The sequence below is a fragment of the Hyla sarda genome, unplaced genomic scaffold (genome assembly GCF_029499605.1).
Source record: "Hyla sarda isolate aHylSar1 unplaced genomic scaffold, aHylSar1.hap1 scaffold_265, whole genome shotgun sequence".
Classification (NCBI taxonomy): domain Eukaryota; kingdom Metazoa; phylum Chordata; class Amphibia; order Anura; family Hylidae; genus Hyla; species Hyla sarda.
Window position 1 is genome coordinate 206,144 of NW_026609342.1, and position 19,421 is coordinate 225,564.

Here is a 19,421-nt window from a genome sequence, read left to right on the forward strand (position 1 = left end):
TGTCACACATATTTGGCCTGCAACTTTCTGTGCGACAAATTCAGACAGGAAAAATCAGTATAAATCCTTAGAAAATTATCCCCCAGTGTCTCCATCTGCTGGCGGTATTGAATAAGCATTGCTGCACTGATGGGGTATGCATTAGACGAAAAAAAAGAAGAAAAAGAAGAATAATACGCCCAGAAAAGAGGCGAAAAGGAGAAAAACGTAAAAAAACGTGAAAAAAAAGTAAGAGGAAGAGAAGGGAAAAAAAGGTGGAAATGGGTTTAAAAGTGATTTCGGCGGAGAAATATATATATATATATATATATATATATATATATATATATATATATATATATATATATATATATATATATAGATATACGCGCACACACACACATATATATAAACGTATTCTCCGTTGAGATATTGCAGCCGCTGCTGTGTCCAGGCCCAGGAGCCTTAGCACTGTGCTGTGATGTCACTCAATACCACTGACATCACTAGGTGTAAACAACATCTCTCCTTTGCTGTGTATGTGACTATGGAGCTGTTTGGTGATGTCGTCTATTATGGCCTTCATAGAAGCAACAGGAGATTGTTGCATCCATCTAGAACCCTCAGAACTACAGTGCTATGATGTCACTCACTTCCACAGGCCTTGCAGAGTGTAAACAACAACAACCCAGCTTTGTTGTGTATGTAACCATAGGGATTTGTGATGTCACCTAGAACCTTCACAGCAGCGACAGCTTTATGAGGAGCATCAGCACTGCTCTGCCTGAGCAGAACCATCACCGCCATAGGTTGTCAAATAACCCGGGTTTAACCCACACAGGTAAGTCCAATGGGGTGCAGGCATGTCCTCTATGCTTACAGCTTCCCGTGGGTGTTGGTTTGATACCGTTTGGGGACAGCCAAGGAGGCATCTGCAGGCAACAAAGGTAGGTGTGTGCTTGTGTGTGTGTTTCCTATGCAGATCCTAAGCCCAGTGTCACATGCAAGTAGGAGGAGTAAGAAGGGTTCCTGGCAAATCCGGGTTATGGATTGCATTTAAAAAGGCCCCGTGGGAGTGCAATGGGCCCCTGTCTTGCTGCTTAGCAATAATGGTATGGGTTTAGGTTCTGCTGTGTGTACTGGTGGTTGACTGCCCCCCAGCCCAGAGTGTGCATGGAAAATTGTCTGGCAGCCTCCCTGACAGCAAGCAGTGATAGTGCCCATGAAGGGCACCTTGTTGGGCCCGCCCCTTTCACGGTTATCGCTTCTCGGCCTTTTGGCTAAGATCAAGTGTAGTATCTGTTCTTATCAGTTTAATATCTGATACGTCCCCTATCTGGGGACCATATATTAAATGGATTTTTGAGAACGGGGGCCGATTTCGAAGCTTGCTTCCGTCGCCCTATGCATTGACCCGATATGGCAGTATCTTCGGGTACAGTGCACCACCCCCTTACAGGGTTAAAAAGAAAGATTCCTACTTTCATTGCTACCTGCTTGCTGGCTAGCCAGCTAGCCAGCCCTGTGGGCCTTGCTGCTGCTGCAGCCAAAAAACAAAAGGTGGTGCTGCTGCTGCTTCTGCTGCTTCTGCTTCTGCTTGTGTCTGGCCGCTGTTGGAGCGTCCAGGCACAGGACTTCTGCTGCTGCTGACTAAATGGCCTCCTTAATTGGATCATTTGAGTAGCCAGCACACCTGTGCAGGTAGGGCATGACATGATAGGCAGCTGCCTTGATAGCGGGTGGGTGCTGAATGTTCCTAATTGACAAAATAAGATTAATGCTTATGAAGAAATATAAAATCTCATCCCTTCCCCAATATCGCGCCACACCCCTACCCCTTAATTCCCTGGTTGAACTTGATGGACATATGTCTTTTTTCGACCGTACTAACTATGTAACTATGTAACATAACATGGGGGGGGGGGGGGGGGGTCTCCTGGCTGTTCACACAGGTGTGTCATTGCTGTACATTGACCATGCATTGCTTCTGTGGTATTGCAAAGGCAAAGACAAATGCTTCCAGCCATCCATTGCACTAATGGATTGGTCATCAGCTGGCTGTCTATGTCCCGCATCAATATAGACCAAAGTACAGAGGGTTAGGCTATGCTATTGTGCACCTACCTGATGCATCAGAAGGTGCGAGGCCCTTGCTAAATTCTGTGCACAGACTTTGAGATCTATACTTTAGACTGTATCTAAACCTGCTCCAACATGGACTGACATTCTGGCCTACTTTCAGCCGATGCGACTTGTCTGTCGCTGAACAGTCGCTTTTTATGTATTCAGCACCTATGTATAATGTTGTAAAAATGCTCTAGAAGCTAAAGTCGCAGAAATGTCACACATATTTGGCCTGCAACCTTCTGTGCGACAAATTCAGACAGGAAAAATCAGTATAAATCCTTAGAAAATTATCCCCCAGTGTCTCCATCTGCTGGCGGTATTGAATAAGCATTGCTGCACTGATGGGGTATGCATTAGACGAAAAAAAAGAAGAAAAAGAAGAATAATACGCCCAGAAAAGAGGCGAAAAGGAGAAAAACGTAAAAAAACGTGAAAAAAAAGTAAGAGGAAGAGAAGGGAAAAAAAGGTGGAAATGGGTTTAAAAGTGATTTCGGCGGAGAAATATATATATATATATATATATATATATATATATATATATATATATATATATAATACGCGCACACACACACATATATATAAACGTATTCTCCGTTGAGATATTGCAGCCGCTGCTGTCAGGCCCAGGAGCCTTAGCACTGTGCTGTGATGTCACTCAATACCACTGACATCACTAGGTGTAAACAACATCTCTCCTTTGCTGTGTATGTGACTATGGAGCTGTTTGGTGATGTCGTCTATTATGGCCTTCATAGAAGCAACAGGAGATTGTTGCATCCATCTAGAACCCTCAGAACTACAGTGCTATGATGTCACTCACTTCCACAGGCCTTGCAGAGTGTAAACAACAACAACCCAGCTTTGTTGTGTATGTAACCATAGGGATTTGTGATGTCACCTAGAACCTTCACAGCAGCGACAGCTTTATGAGGAGCATCAGCACTGCTCTGCCTGAGCAGAACCATCACCGCCATAGGTTGTCAAATAACCCGGGTTTAACCCACACAGGTAAGTCCAATGGGGTGCAGGCATGTCCTCTATGCTTACAGCTTCCCGTGGGTGTTGGTTTGATACCGTTTGGGGACAGCCAAGGAGGCATCTGCAGGCAACAAAGGTAGGTGTGTGCTTGTGTGTGTGTTTCCTATGCAGATCCTAAGCCCAGTGTCACATGCAAGTAGGAGGAGTAAGAAGGGTTCCTGGCAAATCCGGGTTATGGATTGCATTTAAAAAGGCCCCGTGGGAGTGCAATGGGCCCCTGTCTTGCTGCTTAGCAATAATGGTATGGGTTTAGGTTCTGCTGTGTGTACTGGTGGTTGACTGCCCCCCAGCCCAGAGTGTGCATGGAAAATTGTCTGGCAGCCTCCCTGACAGCAAGCAGTGATAGTGCCCATGAAGGGCACCTTGTTGGGCCCGCCCCTTTCACGGTTATCGCTTCTCGGCCTTTTGGCTAAGATCAAGTGTAGTATCTGTTCTTATCAGTTTAATATCTGATACGTCCCCTATCTGGGGACCATATATTAAATGGATTTTTGAGAACGGGGGCCGATTTCGAAGCTTGCTTCCGTCGCCCTATGCATTGACCCGATATGGCAGTATCTTCGGGTACAGTGCACCACCCCCTTACAGGGTTAAAAAGAAAGATTCCTACTTTCATTGCTACCTGCTTGCTGGCTAGCCAGCTAGCCAGCCCTGTGGGCCTTGCTGCTGCTGCAGCCAAAAAACAAAAGGTGGTGCTGCTGCTGCTTCTGCTGCTTCTGCTTCTGCTTGTGTCTGGCCGCTGTTGGAGCGTCCAGGCACAGGACTTCTGCTGCTGCTGACTAAATGGCCTCCTTAATTGGATCATTTGAGTAGCCAGCACACCTGTGCAGGTAGGGCATGACATGATAGGCAGCTGCCTTGATAGCGGGTGGGTGCTGAATGTTCCTAATTGACAAAATAAGATTAATGCTTATGAAGAAATATAAAATCTCATCCCTTCCCCAATATCGCGCCACACCCCTACCCCTTAATTCCCTGGTTGAACTTGATGGACATATGTCTTTTTTCGACCGTACTAACTATGTAACTATGTAACATAACATGGGGGGGGGGGGGGGTCTCCTGGCTGTTCACACAGGTGTGTCATTGCTGTACATTGACCATGCATTGCTTCTGTGGTATTGCAAAGGCAAAGACAAATGCTTCCAGCCATCCATTGCACTAATGGATTGGTCATCAGCTGGCTGTCTATGTCCCGCATCAATATAGACCAAAGTACAGAGGGTTAGGCTATGCTATTGTGCACCTACCTGATGCATCAGAAGGTGCGAGGCCCTTGCTAAATTCTGTGCACAGACTTTGAGATCTATACTTTAGACTGTATCTAAACCTGCTCCAACATGGACTGACATTCTGGCCTACTTTCAGCCGATGCGACTTGTCTGTCGCTGAACAGTCGCTTTTTATGTATTCAGCACCTATGTATAATGTTGTAAAAATGCTCTAGAAGCTAAAGTCGCAGAAATGTCACACATATTTGGCCTGCAACTTTCTGTGCGACAAATTCAGACAGGAAAAATCAGTATAAATCCTTAGAAAATTATCCCCCAGTGTCTCCATCTGCTGGCGGTATTGAATAAGCATTGCTGCACTGATGGGGTATGCATTAGACGAAAAAAAAGAAGAAAAAGAATAATAATACGCCCAGAAAAGAGGCGAAAAGGAGAAAAACGTAAAAAAACGTGAAAAAAAAGTAAGAGGAAGAGAAGGGAAAAAAAGGTGGAAATGGGTTTAAAAGTGATTTCGGCGGAGAAATATATATATATATATATATATATATATATATATATATATATACGCGCACACACACACATATATATAAACGTATTCTCCGTTGAGATATTGCAGCCGCTGCTGTGTCCAGGCCCAGGAGCCTTAGCACTGTGCTGTGATGTCACTCAATACCACTGACATCACTAGGTGTAAACAACATCTCTCCTTTGCTGTGTATGTGACTATGGAGCTGTTTGGTGATGTCGTCTATTATGGCCTTCATAGAAGCAACAGGAGATTGTTGCATCCATCTAGAACCCTCAGAACTACAGTGCTATGATGTCACTCACTTCCACAGGCCTTGCAGAGTGTAAACAACAACAACCCAGCTTTGTTGTGTATGTAACCATAGGGATTTGTGATGTCACCTAGAACCTTCACAGCAGCGACAGCTTTATGAGGAGCATCAGCACTGCTCTGCCTGAGCAGAACCATCACCGCCATAGGTTGTCAAATAACCCGGGTTTAACCCACACAGGTAAGTCCAATGGGGTGCAGGCATGTCCTCTATGCTTACAGCTTCCCGTGGGTGTTGGTTTGATACCGTTTGGGGACAGCCAAGGAGGCATCTGCAGGCAACAAAGGTAGGTGTGTGCTTGTGTGTGTGTTTCCTATGCAGATCCTAAGCCCAGTGTCACATGCAAGTAGGAGGAGTAAGAAGGGTTCCTGGCAAATCCGGGTTATGGATTGCATTTAAAAAGGCCCCGTGGGAGTGCAATGGGCCCCTGTCTTGCTGCTTAGCAATAATGGTATGGGTTTAGGTTCTGCTGTGTGTACTGGTGGTTGACTGCCCCCCAGCCCAGAGTGTGCATGGAAAATTGTCTGGCAGCCTCCCTGACAGCAAGCAGTGATAGTGCCCATGAAGGGCACCTTGTTGGGCCCGCCCCTTTCACGGTTATCGCTTCTCGGCCTTTTGGCTAAGATCAAGTGTAGTATCTGTTCTTATCAGTTTAATATCTGATACGTCCCCTATCTGGGGACCATATATTAAATGGATTTTTGAGAACGGGGGCCGATTTCGAAGCTTGCTTCCGTCGCCCTATGCATTGACCCGATATGGCAGTATCTTCGGGTACAGTGCACCACCCCCTTACAGGGTTAAAAAGAAAGATTCCTACTTTCATTGCTACCTGCTTGCTGGCTAGCCAGCTAGCCAGCCCTGTGGGCCTTGCTGCTGCTGCAGCCAAAAAACAAAAGGTGGTGCTGCTGCTGCTTCTGCTGCTTCTGCTGCTTCTGCTGCTTCTGCTTCTGCTTGTGTCTGGCCGCTGTTGGAGCGTCCAGGCACAGGACTTCTGCTGCTGCTGACTAAATGGCCTCCTTAATTGGATCATTTGAGTAGCCAGCACACCTGTGCAGGTAGGGCATGACATGATAGGCAGCTGCCTTGATAGCGGGTGGGTGCTGAATGTTCCTAATTGACAAAATAAGATTAATGCTTATGAAGAAATATAAAATCTCATCCCTTCCCCAATATCGCGCCACACCCCTACCCCTTAATTCCCTGGTTGAACTTGATGGACATATGTCTTTTTTCGACCGTACTAACTATGTAACTATGTAACATAACATGGGGGGGGGGGGGTCTCCTGGCTGTTCACACAGGTGTGTCATTGCTGTACATTGACCATGCATTGCTTCTGTGGTATTGCAAAGGCAAAGACAAATGCTTCCAGCCATCCATTGCACTAATGGATTGGTCATCAGCTGGCTGTCTATGTCCCGCATCAATATAGACCAAAGTACAGAGGGTTAGGCTATGCTATTGTGCACCTACCTGATGCATCAGAAGGTGCGAGGCCCTTGCTAAATTCTGTGCACAGACTTTGAGATCTATACTTTAGACTGTATCTAAACCTGCTCCAACATGGACTGACATTCTGGCCTACTTTCAGCCGATGCGACTTGTCTGTCGCTGAACAGTCGCTTTTTATGTATTCAGCACCTATGTATAATGTTGTAAAAATGCTCTAGAAGCTAAAGTCGCAGAAATGTCACACATATTTGGCCTGCAACTTTCTGTGCGACAAATTCAGACAGGAAAAATCAGTATAAATCCTTAGAAAATTATCCCCCAGTGTCTCCATCTGCTGGCGGTATTGAATAAGCATTACTGCACTGATGGGGTATGCATTAGACGAAAAAAAGAAGAAAAAGAAGAATAATACGCCCAGAAAAGAGGCGAAAAGGAGAAAAACGTAAAAAAACGTGAAAAAAAGTAAGAGGAAGAGAAGGGAAAAAAAGGTGGAAATGGGTTTAAAAGTGATTTCGGCGGAGAAATATATATATATATATATATATATATATATATATATATATATACGCGCACACACACACATATATATAAACGTATTCTCCGTTGAGATATTGCAGCCGCTGCTGTGTCCAGGCCCAGGAGCCTTAGCACTGTGCTGTGATGTCACTCAATACCACTGACATCACTAGGTGTAAACAACATCTCTCCTTTGCTGTGTATGTGACTATGGAGCTGTTTGGTGATGTCGTCTATTATGGCCTTCATAGAAGCAACAGGAGATTGTTGCATCCATCTAGAACCCTCAGAACTACAGTGCTATGATGTCACTCACTTCCACAGGCCTTGCAGAGTGTAAACAACAACAACCCAGCTTTGTTGTGTATGTAACCATAGGGATTTGTGATGTCACCTAGAACCTTCACAGCAGCGACAGCTTTATGAGGAGCATCAGCACTGCTCTGCCTGAGCAGAACCATCACCGCCATAGGTTGTCAAATAACCCGGGTTTAACCCACACAGGTAAGTCCAATGGGGTGCAGGCATGTCCTCTATGCTTACAGCTTCCCGTGGGTGTTGGTTTGATACCGTTTGGGGACAGCCAAGGAGGCATCTGCAGGCAACAAAGGTAGGTGTGTGCTTGTGTGTGTGTTTCCTATGCAGATCCTAAGCCCAGTGTCACATGCAAGTAGGAGGAGTAAGAAGGGTTCCTGGCAAATCCGGGTTATGGATTGCATTTAAAAAGGCCCCGTGGGAGTGCAATGGGCCCCTGTCTTGCTGCTTAGCAATAATGGTATGGGTTTAGGTTCTGCTGTGTGTACTGGTGGTTGACTGCCCCCCAGCCCAGAGTGTGCATGGAAAATTGTCTGGCAGCCTCCCTGACAGCAAGCAGTGATAGTGCCCATGAAGTGCACCTTGTTGGGCCCGCCCCTTTCACGGTTATCGCTTCTCGGCCTTTTGGCTAAGATCAAGTGTAGTATCTGTTCTTATCAGTTTAATATCTGATACGTCCCCTATCTGGGGACCATATATTAAATGGATTTTTGAGAACGGGGGCCGATTTCGAAGCTTGCTTCCGTCGCCCTATGCATTGACCCGATATGGCAGTATCTTCGGGTACAGTGCACCACCCCCTTACAGGGTTAAAAAGAAAGATTCCTACTTTCATTGCTACCTGCTTGCTGGCTAGCCAGCTAGCCAGCCCTGTGGGCCTTGCTGCTGCTGCAGCCAAAAAACAAAAGGTGGTGCTGCTGCTGCTTCTGCTTCTGCTTGTGTCTGGCCGCTGTTGGAGCGTCCAGGCACAGGACTTCTGCTGCTGCTGACTAAATGGCCTCCTTAATTGGATCATTTGAGTAGCCAGCACACCTGTGCAGGTAGGGCATGACATGATAGGCAGCTGCCTTGATAGCGGGTGGGTGCTGAATGTTCCTAATTGACAAAATAAGATTAATGCTTATGAAGAAATATAAAATCTCATCCCTTCCCCAATATCGCGCCACACCCCTACCCCTTAATTCCCTGGTTGAACTTGATGGACATATGTCTTTTTTCGACCGTACTAACTATGTAACTATGTAACATGGGGGGGGTCTCCTGGCTGTTCACACAGGTGTGTCATTGCTGTACATTGACCATGCATTGCTTCTGTGGTATTGCAAAGGCAAAGACAAATGCTTCCAGCCATCCATTGCACTAATGGATTGGTCATCAGCTGGCTGTCTATGTCCCGCATCAATATAGACCAAAGTACAGAGGGTTAGGCTATGCTATTGTGCACCTACCTGATGCATCAGAAGGTGCGAGGCCCTTGCTAAATTCTGTGCACAGACTTTGAGATCTATACTTTAGACTGTATCTAAACCTGCTCCAACATGGACTGACATTCTGGCCTACTTTCAGCCGATGCGACTTGTCTGTCGCTGAACAGTCGCTTTTTATGTATTCAGCACCTATGTATAATGTTGTAAAAATGCTCTAGAAGCTAAAGTCGCAGAAATGTCACACATATTTGGCCTGCAACTTTCTGTGCGACAAATTCAGACAGGAAAAATCAGTATAAATCCTTAGAAAATTATCCCCCAGTGTCTCCATCTGCTGGCGGTATTGAATAAGCATTGCTGCACTGATGGGGTATGCATTAGACGAAAAAAAAGAAGAAAAAGAAGAATAATACGCCCAGAAAAGAGGCGAAAAGGAGAAAAACGTAAAAAAAACGTGAAAAAAAAGTAAGAGGAAGAGAAGGGAAAAAAAGGTGGAAATGGGTTTAAAAGTGATTTCGGCGGAGAAATATATATATATATATATATATATATACGCGCACACACACACACATATATATAAACGTATTCTCCGTTGAGATATTGCAGCCGCTGCTGTGTCCAGGCCCAGGAGCCTTAGCACTGTGCTGTGATGTCACTCAATACCACTGACATCACTAGGTGTAAACAACATCTCTCCTTTGCTGTGTATGTGACTATGGAGCTGTTTGGTGATGTCGTCTATTATGGCCTTCATAGAAGCAACAGGAGATTGTTGCATCCATCTAGAACCCTCAGAACTACAGTGCTATGATGTCACTCACTTCCACAGGCCTTGCAGAGTGTAAACAACAACAACCCAGCTTTGTTGTGTATGTAACCATAGGGATTTGTGATGTCACCTAGAACCTTCACAGCAGCGACAGCTTTATGAGGAGCATCAGCACTGCTCTGCCTGAGCAGAACCATCACCGCCATAGGTTGTCAAATAACCCGGGTTTAACCCACACAGGTAAGTCCAATGGGGTGCAGGCATGTCCTCTATGCTTACAGCTTCCCGTGGGTGTTGGTTTGATACCGTTTGGGGACAGCCAAGGAGGCATCTGCAGGCAACAAAGGTAGGTGTGTGCTTGTGTGTGTGTTTCCTATGCAGATCCTAAGCCCAGTGTCACATGCAAGTAGGAGGAGTAAGAAGGGTTCCTGGCAAATCCGGGTTATGGATTGCATTTAAAAAGGCCCCGTGGGAGTGCAATGGGCCCCTGTCTTGCTGCTTAGCAATAATGGTATGGGTTTAGGTTCTGCTGTGTGTACTGGTGGTTGACTGCCCCCCAGCCCAGAGTGTGCATGGAAAATTGTCTGGCAGCCTCCCTGACAGCAAGCAGTGATAGTGCCCATGAAGGGCACCTTGTTGGGCCCGCCCCTTTCACGGTTATCGCTTCTCGGCCTTTTGGCTAAGATCAAGTGTAGTATCTGTTCTTATCAGTTTAATATCTGATACGTCCCCTATCTGGGGACCATATATTAAATGGATTTTTGAGAACGGGGGCCGATTTCGAAGCTTGCTTCCGTCGCCCTATGCATTGACCCGATATGGCAGTATCTTCGGGTACAGTGCACCACCCCCTTACAGGGTTAAAAAGAAAGATTCCTACTTTCATTGCTACCTGCTTGCTGGCTAGCCAGCTAGCCAGCCCTGTTGGCCTTGCTGCTGCTGCAGCCAAAAAACAAAAGGTGGTGCTGCTGCTGCTTCTGCTGCTTCTGCTTCTGCTTGTGTCTGGCCGCTGTTGGAGCGTCCAGGCACAGGACTTCTGCTGCTGCTGACTAAATGGCCTCCTTAATTGGATCATTTGAGTAGCCAGCACACCTGTGCAGGTAGGGCATGACATGATAGGCAGCTGCCTTGATAGCGGGTGGGTGCTGAATGTTCCTAATTGACAAAATAAGATTAATGCTTATGAAGAAATATAAAATCTCATCCCTTCCCCAATATCGCGCCACACCCCTACCCCTTAATTCCCTGGTTGAACTTGATGGACATATGTCTTTTTTCGACCGTACTAACTATGTAACTATGTAACATAACATGGGGGGGGGGGGGTCTCCTGGCTGTTCACACAGGTGTGTCATTGCTGTACATTGACCATGCATTGCTTCTGTGGTATTGCAAAGGCAAAGACAAATGCTTCCAGCCATCCATTGCACTAATGGATTGGTCATCAGCTGGCTGTCTATGTCCCGCATCAATATAGACCAAAGTACAGAGGGTTAGGCTATGCTATTGTGCACCTACCTGATGCATCAGAAGGTGCGAGGCCCTTGCTAAATTCTGTGCACAGACTTTGAGATCTATACTTTAGACTGTATCTAAACCTGCTCCAACATGGACTGACATTCTGGCCTACTTTCAGCCGATGCGACTTGTCTGTCGCTGAACAGTCGCTTTTTATGTATTCAGCACCTATGTATAATGTTGTAAAAATGCTCTAGAAGCTAAAGTCGCAGAAATGTCACACATATTTGGCCTGCAACTTTCTGTGCGACAAATTCAGACAGGAAAAATCAGTATAAATCCTTAGAAAATTATCCCCCAGTGTCTCCATCTGCTGGCGGTATTGAATAAGCATTGCTGCACTGATGGGGTATGCATTAGACGAAAAAAAAGAAGAAAAAGAAGAATAATACGCCCAGAAAAGAGGCGAAAAGGAGAAAAACGTAAAAAAACGTGAAAAAAAAGTAAGAGGAAGAGAAGGGGAAAAAAAGGTGGAAATGGGTTTAAAAGTGATTTCGGCGGAGAAATATATATATATATATATATATATATATATATATATATATATATATATATATATATACGCGCACACACACACATATATATAAACGTATTCTCCGTTGAGATATTGCAGCCGCTGCTGTGTCCAGGCCCAGGAGCCTTAGCACTGTGCTGTGATGTCACTCAATACCACTGACATCACTAGGTGTAAACAACATCTCTCCTTTGCTGTGTATGTGACTATGGAGCTGTTTGGTGATGTCGTCTATTATGGCCTTCATAGAAGCAACAGGAGATTGTTGCATCCATCTAGAACCCTCAGAACTACAGTGCTATGATGTCACTCACTTCCACAGGCCTTGCAGAGTGTAAACAACAACAACCCAGCTTTGTTGTGTATGTAACCATAGGGATTTGTGATGTCACCTAGAACCTTCACAGCAGCGACAGCTTTATGAGGAGCATCAGCACTGCTCTGCCTGAGCAGAACCATCACCGCCATAGGTTGTCAAATAACCCGGGTTTAACCCACACAGGTAAGTCCAATGGGGTGCAGGCATGTCCTCTATGCTTACAGCTTCCCGTGGGTGTTGGTTTGATACCGTTTGGGGACAGCCAAGGAGGCATCTGCAGGCAACAAAGGTAGGTGTGTGCTTGTGTGTGTGTTTCCTATGCAGATCCTAAGCCCAGTGTCACATGCAAGTAGGAGGAGTAAGAAGGGTTCCTGGCAAATCCGGGTTATGGATTGCATTTAAAAAGGCCCCGTGGGAGTGCAATGGGCCCCTGTCTTGCTGCTTAGCAATAATGGTATGGGTTTAGGTTCTGCTGTGTGTACTGGTGGTTGACTGCCCCCCAGCCCAGAGTGTGCATGGAAAATTGTCTGGCAGCCTCCCTGACAGCAAGCAGTGATAGTGCCCATGAAGGGCACCTTGTTGGGCCCGCCCCTTTCACGGTTATCGCTTCTCGGCCTTTTGGCTAAGATCAAGTGTAGTATCTGTTCTTATCAGTTTTTCATGCCGGTGGACAGTAACGCCGGTATGGGGCTGGTGGGGATGGGTGCTGCATGGAGGATGCAGGTGTACCAGGGCTTTCCGGGGCTGGTTCTGAGGAATCAGCTCGACGGCTGCCCCGATGTGACCTGTTCCCTCCGGGTCTCGCCATGAGGCTGAGAGGGTCTAGAGCCGAGGTACTTTTGTGCCTCGGGGAGTGGTGACCCCGAGGTGCCGAAACTCACTGGGAGGATAGGCTCACTGAGTTGAAGCACGGGCACCATAATCTCTTCACCTTGTGGCACTCACCTCTTGATTCCCGGCCTTCTGGCTAGGATCAGAGAAATTTTTATAGATCCGGCCGGATGTCCGGGCAGTATATCTGCACACATTCACTTATTTATTTCTTTTTTGTCTCACTGTGTCACTTTTTGCGTGTTGTGTGTTCACAGGATTGGTCAGGATGCGGTAGCCCTTCTGGGTGTCCCTCCTGGCGGTCTAGGGGAGGTGTGTGTGGCCATTAGGTTCCGCACCTCCCTGCAAACACCCCGGGTACTCCTGCTTTGGCAGGGTACCTACCGTAATCGGCTCTGCGGGCAGATACCTTGGCTAACGCCAAGGGGGATGCCGGGAGCATTTGTGGTCCCCTAGTAGCTTCGGCGAAAAGGGACATCGAACCTGGAACCTCGCAGGTACCTTTTGGTCGGGAGGCGAAGGGTAAGGTTTGTTGGGGGGCCTCTCTCCTATCGGAGAAGGGCTTGCGATAGACCGCATCCTTTGTGCACGTTTTTTTAGTGTAACACGTTTGCACTTTTTCTTGCACTTTGGGTGAATCGAAAGCACGTTCCTCGGCTTTAGATAAAAAAAAAAAAATCTGTTCTTATCAGTTTAATATCTGATACGTCCCCTATCTGGGGACCATATATTAAATGGATTTTTGAGAACGGGGGCCGATTTCGAAGCTTGCTTCCGTCGCCCTATGCATTGACCCGATATGGCAGTATCTTCGGGTACAGTGCACCACCCCCTTACAGGGTTAAAAAGAAAGATTCCTACTTTCATTGCTACCTGCTTGCTGGCTAGCCAGCTAGCCAGCCCTGTGGGCCTTGCTGCTGCTGCAGCCAAAAAACAAAAGGTGGTGCTGCTGCTGCTTCTGCTGCTTCTGCTTCTGCTTGTGTCTGGCCGCTGTTGGAGCGTCCAGGCACAGGACTTCTGCTGCTGCTGACTAAATGGCCTCCTTAATTGGATCATTTGAGTAGCCAGCACACCTGTGCAGGTAGGGCATGACATGATAGGCAGCTGCCTTGATAGCGGGTGGGTGCTGAATGTTCCTAATTGACAAAATAAGATTAATGCTTATGAAGAAATATAAAATCTCATCCCTTCCCCAATATCGCGCCACACCCCTACCCCTTAATTCCCTGGTTGAACTTGATGGACATATGTCTTTTTTCGACCGTACTAACTATGTAACTATGTAACATAACATGGGGGGGGGGGGGGGTCTCCTGGCTGTTCACACAGGTGTGTCATTGCTGTACATTGACCATGCATTGCTTCTGTGGTATTGCAAAGGCAAAGACAAATGCTTCCAGCCATCCATTGCACTAATGGATTGGTCATCAGCTGGCTGTCTATGTCCCGCATCAATATAGACCAAAGTACAGAGGGTTAGGCTATGCTATTGTGCACCTACCTGATGCATCAGAAGGTGCGAGGCCCTTGCTAAATTCTGTGCACAGACTTTGAGATCTATACTTTAGACTGTATCTAAACCTGCTCCAACATGGACTGACATTCTGGCCTACTTTCAGCCGATGCGACTTGTCTGTCGCTGAACAGTCGCTTTTTATGTATTCAGCACCTATGTATAATGTTGTAAAAATGCTCTAGAAGCTAAAGTCGCAGAAATGTCACACATATTTGGCCTGCAACTTTCTGTGCGACAAATTCAGACAGGAAAAATCAGTATAAATCCTTAGAAAATTATCCCCCAGTGTCTCCATCTGCTGGCGGTATTGAATAAGCATTGCTGCACTGATGGGGTATGCATTAGACGAAAAAAAAGAAGAAAAAGAAGAATAATACGCCCAGAAAAGAGGCGAAAAGGAGAAAAACGTAAAAAAACGTGAAAAAAAAGTAAGAGGAAGAGAAGGGAAAAAAAGGTGGAAATGGGTTTAAAAGTGATTTCGGCGGAGAAATATATATATATATATATATATATATATATATATATATATATATACGCGCACACACACACATATATATAAACGTATTCTCCGTTGAGATATTGCAGCCGTTGCTGTGTCCAGGCCCAGGAGCCTTAGCACTGTGCTGTGATGTCACTCAATACCACTGACATCACTAGGTGTAAACAACATCTCTCCTTTGCTGTGTATGTGACTATGGAGCTGTTTGGTGATGTCGTCTATTATGGCCTTCATAGAAGCAACAGGAGATTGTTGCATCCATCTAGAACCCTCAGAACTACAGTGCTATGATGTCACTCACTTCCACAGGCCTTGCAGAGTGTAAACAACAACAACCCAGCTTTGTTGTGTATGTAACCATAGGGATTTGTGATGTCACCTAGAACCTTCACAGCAGCGACAGCTTTATGAGGAGCATCAGCACTGCTCTGCCTGAGCAGAACCATCACCGCCATAGGTTGTCAAATAACCCGGGTTTAACCCACACAGGTAAGTCCAATGGGGTGCAGGCATGTCCTCTATGCTTACAGCTTCCCGTGGGTGTTGGTTTGATACCGTTTGGGGACAGCCAAGGAGGCATCTGCAGGCAACAAAGGTAGGTGTGTGCTTGTGTGTGTGTTTCCTATGCAGATCCTAAGCCCAGTGTCACATGCAAGTAGGAGGAGTAAGAAGGGTTCCTGGCAAATCCGGGTTATGGATTGCATTTAAAAAGGCCCCGTGGGAGTGCAATGGGCCCCTGTCTTGCTGCTTAGCAATAATGGTATGGGTTTAGGTTCTGCTGTGTGTACTGGTGGTTGACTGCCCCCCAGCCCAGAGTGTGCATGGAAAATTGTCTGGCAGCCTCCCTGACAGCAAGCAGTGATAGTGCCCATGAAGGGCACCTTGTTGGGCCCGCCCCTTTCACGGTTATCGCTTCTCGGCCTTTTGGCTAAGATCAAGTGTAGTATCTGTTCTTATCAGTTTAATATCTGATACGTCCCCTATCTGGGGACCATATATTAAATGGATTTTTGAGAACGGGGGCCGATTTCGAAGCTTGCTTCCGTCGCCCTATGCATTGACCCGATATGGCAGTATCTTCGGGTACAGTGCACCACCCCCTTACAGGGTTAAAAAGAAAGATTCCTACTTTCATTGCTACCTGCTTGCTGGCTAGCCAGCTAGCCAGCCCTGTGGGCCTTGCTGCTGCTGCAGCCAAAAAACAAAAGGTGGTGCTGCTGCTGCTTCTGCTGCTTCTGCTTCTGCTTGTGTCTGGCCGCTGTTGGAGCGTCCAGGCACAGGACTTCTGCTGCTGCTGACTAAATGGCCTCCTTAATTGGATCATTTGAGTAGCCAGCACACCTGTGCAGGTAGGGCATGACATGATAGGCAGCTGCCTTGATAGCGGGTGGGTGCTGAATGTTCCTAATTGACAAAATAAGATTAATGCTTATGAAGAAATATAAAATCTCATCCCTTCCCCAATATCGCGCCACACCCCTACCCCTTAATTCCCTGGTTGAACTTGATGGACATATGTCTTTTTTCGACCGTACTAACTATGTAACTATGTAACATAACATGGGGGGGGTCTCCTGGCTGTTCACACAGGTGTGTCATTGCTGTACATTGACCATGCATTGCTTCTGTGGTATTGCAAAGGCAAAGACAAATGCTTCCAGCCATCCATTGCACTAATGGATTGGTCATCAGCTGGCTGTCTATGTCCCGCATCAATATGGACCAAAGTACAGAGGGTTAGGCTATGCTATTGTGCACCTACCTGATGCATCAGAAGGTGCGAGGCCCTTGCTAAATTCTGTGCACAGACTTTGAGATCTATACTTTAGACTGTATCTAAACCTGCTCCAACATGGACTGACATTCTGGCCTACTTTCAGCCGATGCGACTTGTCTGTCGCTGAACAGTCGCTTTTTATGTATTCAGCACCTATGTATAATGTTGTAAAAATGCTCTAGAAGCTAAAGTCGCAGAAATGTCACACATATTTGGCCTGCAACTTTCTGTGCGACAAATTCAGACAGGAAAAATCAGTATAAATCCTTAGAAAATTATCCCCCAGTGTCTCCATCTGCTGGCGGTATTGAATAAGCATTGCTGCACTGATGGGGTATGCATTAGACGAAAAAAAAGAAGAAAAAGAAGAATAATACGCCCAGAAAAGAGGCGAAAAGGAGAAAAACGTAAAAAAACGTGAAAAAAAAGTAAGAGGAAGAGAAGGGAAAAAAAGGTGGAAATGGGTTTAAAAGTGATTTCGACGGAGAAATATATATATATATATATATATATATATATATACGCGCACACACACACATATATATAAACGTATTCTCCGTTGAGATATTGCAGCCGCTGCTGTGTCCAGGCCCAGGAGCCTTAGCACTGTGCTGTGATGTCACTCAATACCACTGACATCACTAGGTGTAAACAACATCTCTCCTTTGCTGTGTATGTGACTATGGAGCTGTTTGGTGATGTCGTCTATTATGGCCTTCATAGAAGCAACAGGAGATTGTTGCATCCATCTAGAACCCTCAGAACTACAGTGCTATGATGTCACTCACTTCCACAGGCCTTGCAGAGTGTAAACAACAACAACCCAGCTTTGTTGTGTATGTAACCATAGGGATTTGTGATGTCACCTAGAACCTTCACAGCAGCGACAGCTTTATGAGGAGCATCAGCACTGCTCTGCCTGAGCAGAACCATCACCGCCATAGGTTGTCAAATAACCCGGGTTTAACCCACACAGGTAAGTCCAATGGGGTGCAGGCATGTCCTCTATGCTTACAGCTTCCCATGGGTGTTGGTTTGATACCGTTTGGGGAAAGCCAAGGAGGCATCTGCAGGCAACAAAGGTAGGTGTGTGCTTGTGTGTGTGTTTCCTATGCAGATCCTAAGCCCAGTGTCACATGCAAGTAGGAGGAGTAAGAAGGGTTCCTGGCAAATCCGGGTTATGGATTGCATTTAAAAAGGCCCCGTGGGAGTGCAATGGGCCCCTGTCTTGCTGCTTAGCAATAATGGTATGGGTTTAGGTTCTGCTGTGTGTACTGGTGGTTGACTGCCCCCCAGCCCAGAGTGTGCATGGAAAATTGTCTGGCAGCCTCCCTGACAGCAAGCAGTGATAGTGCCCATGAAGGGCACCTTGTTGGGCCCGCCCCTTTCACGGTTATCGCTTCTCGGCCTTTTGGCTAAGATCAAGTGTAGTATCTGCATTTGGTCTGGTCGGAAGGTGTCTGTGGTACCCCGCTTCTCGGCCTTGGGGGATTGTCTCTCCTTACGGAGGGACTTCACCCCCTTGCTGCTATTGGGGAGCGGGCTTAGTCCACAGACAACGGGTTGCGATCCCCCTGTCTCTGGGACCTTGTGTCTCAGAAGGCATTTTCGGTACGTTGAGCGTTACCTGTAGCTTCGGAAGCACCTAGGGTACCCCCGACCTCTGCCTTGGGTAAGGGTTCCGCTTTTATAGCGGGATTCCGAGCCCCTGCTGCTATTGGGGAAGGGGCTTAGTCCCTGGGTGTGGAAGATGCCGTTCTCCTGGGCTTTCCCCTCTGGGGAAATGTCGATGCGAAATACCATCCGCATAGAGGTGTCGGAGAGCCATCGTCAGTTGAAGAACCTCCGCTTCATTGCGGAGGTGATTCTTCTTGACTACTTCCGCCTCAATAGGGAGGACATCCTGTGTCTAAATGACCAGGAAAGCCGTGGCCTGTATACCGTCACCTTCACGGCCACGGCGTGTTGCGATAACATCTATGCAACCTTGTCTGGTGCGGACCAGAGGGACGATCGACTCGACGGTCTTTCGTTCCAGTTCCTCTATGGTGAGGAACATGTACCGTTGGTGGTGGCTATGCACAGCCCTCATGTGACCACGGAGGATATAGCCACTTTTCTTCGACGATACTGCGAAGAGGTGCGATTCGCAAACAAAATCTTGAACTCCGTGCGGTTCTGGAACGGCAAGAGGAAGTTCTGGGTCAAGCTCCGTAAGGATCCCGGTGGTATTGGGGGTCTTTGCCATCCGCCCCCAAATTTTGCCATCGGGAGAGTTCGGGGCTTCCTGTTCTATCCTCAAATGCCTATGTATTGCCGAAATTGCTTGAGGTTTGGCCACACCCAGGAGACCTGCGGCGCGGAGCGTGTGATTCGCTGCAATAGGTGTGGCCAAGAAGGTCACATAGCCTCAAGATGTAGCCATACGATAAGGTGCAACCTCTGCGGAGAGGAAAATCACAATTTTAATTCCTGTCCCCATAAAGCAAAAACTACGATGGGTGGGTCAAGGCTGGGCCCACCCAAAGAGGGGACAGGACAAAAGACGTCCTTTTTTAAGATGCCCAAACCCCAGATGGCAGGTACTGATGGGTCCAGGCCCAAGACCTCTGGTGCTCCATCGGGGGGCCCACCGGTGGTAGTGCTAGGGGGAGGCCATGGGGATTCCACGAAGCCCGGGCGGGTGATCGAGTTTACTGCCCGGGAAATTGAAAGACGTCGATCGACTTCCTACCTGGCTCAAGAGCCCG

The 19,421-nt window shown here is 46.9% G+C and overlaps 7 non-coding genes and 2 pseudogenes across 7 annotated transcripts; all 9 read left to right on the forward strand.

The window, feature by feature from the left end:
• The first annotated feature begins 1,239 nt into the window (after nt 1-1,239).
• LOC130324450 (U2 spliceosomal RNA) lies at nt 1,240-1,430 on the forward strand. Its single transcript, XR_008869448.1, has one exon. It is a non-coding gene; the product is annotated as a U2 spliceosomal RNA (small nuclear RNA).
• A 2,103-nt stretch (nt 1,431-3,533) lies between these two features.
• Nucleotides 3,534-3,724, forward strand: LOC130324451 (U2 spliceosomal RNA). Its single transcript, XR_008869449.1, has one exon. It is a non-coding gene; the product is annotated as a U2 spliceosomal RNA (small nuclear RNA).
• Nucleotides 3,725-5,814: 2,090 nt separating this feature from the next.
• Nucleotides 5,815-6,005, forward strand: LOC130324452 (U2 spliceosomal RNA). The gene has a single exon (XR_008869450.1). It is a non-coding gene; the product is annotated as a U2 spliceosomal RNA (small nuclear RNA).
• A 2,104-nt stretch (nt 6,006-8,109) lies between these two features.
• On the forward strand, nt 8,110-8,300 carry LOC130324453 (U2 spliceosomal RNA). Its single transcript, XR_008869451.1, has one exon. It is a non-coding gene; the product is annotated as a U2 spliceosomal RNA (small nuclear RNA).
• Nucleotides 8,301-10,356: 2,056 nt separating this feature from the next.
• LOC130324455 (U2 spliceosomal RNA) lies at nt 10,357-10,547 on the forward strand. Its single transcript, XR_008869452.1, has one exon. It is a non-coding gene; the product is annotated as a U2 spliceosomal RNA (small nuclear RNA).
• Nucleotides 10,548-12,650: 2,103 nt separating this feature from the next.
• LOC130324562 (U2 spliceosomal RNA) lies at nt 12,651-12,838 on the forward strand. Its single transcript, XR_008869544.1, has one exon. It is a non-coding gene; the product is annotated as a U2 spliceosomal RNA (small nuclear RNA).
• Nucleotides 12,839-13,531: 693 nt separating this feature from the next.
• Nucleotides 13,532-13,710, forward strand: LOC130324548 (U2 spliceosomal RNA; annotated as a pseudogene).
• A 2,092-nt stretch (nt 13,711-15,802) lies between these two features.
• On the forward strand, nt 15,803-15,993 carry LOC130324457 (U2 spliceosomal RNA). The gene has a single exon (XR_008869454.1). It is a non-coding gene; the product is annotated as a U2 spliceosomal RNA (small nuclear RNA).
• A 2,073-nt stretch (nt 15,994-18,066) lies between these two features.
• LOC130324568 (U2 spliceosomal RNA) lies at nt 18,067-18,284 on the forward strand (annotated as a pseudogene).
• The last annotated feature ends 1,137 nt before the right edge of the window (nt 18,285-19,421 follow it).